The sequence below is a fragment of the Arachis duranensis genome, chromosome 4 (genome assembly GCF_000817695.3).
Source record: "Arachis duranensis cultivar V14167 chromosome 4, aradu.V14167.gnm2.J7QH, whole genome shotgun sequence".
NCBI lineage: Eukaryota > Viridiplantae > Streptophyta > Magnoliopsida > Fabales > Fabaceae > Arachis > Arachis duranensis.
The window spans coordinates 51,246,757-51,247,367 of record NC_029775.3 but is presented as its reverse complement, the minus strand read 5'-3'; positions in this window follow the sequence as shown (position 1 = coordinate 51,247,367).

Genomic DNA, 611 nt, shown 5'->3' with positions numbered 1-611 from the left:
AGGGTTTCACCATTGTCAGTGGCTACCTCCCATCCTCTCAGTGAAAATGTTCCTATGCTCTGTCACAGCATGGCTAATCATCTGTCAGTTCTCGGTCAGGCCGGAATAGAATCCAGCGATTCTTTTGCGTCTGTCACTAACGCCCCGCCTGCTAGGAGTTTGAAGCACGTCACAGTCATTCAATCATTGAATCCTACTCAGAATACCACAGACAAGGGTAGACCTTCCGGATTCTCTTGAATGCCGCCATTAGTTCTAGCCTATACCACGAAGATTCCAGTTAAAGAATCCAAGAGATATTCACCCAATCGAAGGTAGAACGGAGGTGGTTGTCAGTCACACGTTCATAGGTGAGAATGATGATGAGTGTCACGGATCATCACATTCATCAAGTTGAAGAACAAGTGATATCTTAGAACAAGAACAAGTGGAATTGATGGAAGAACAATAGTAATTGCATTAATACTCGAGGTACAGCAGAGCTCCACACCTTAATCTATGGTGTGTAGAAACTCCACCGTTGAAAATACATAAGAACAAGGTCTAGGCATGGCCGTGAGGCCAGCATCCCAATGATCTAAGAACTAGACATCCAAAGATGATCTAGAGAA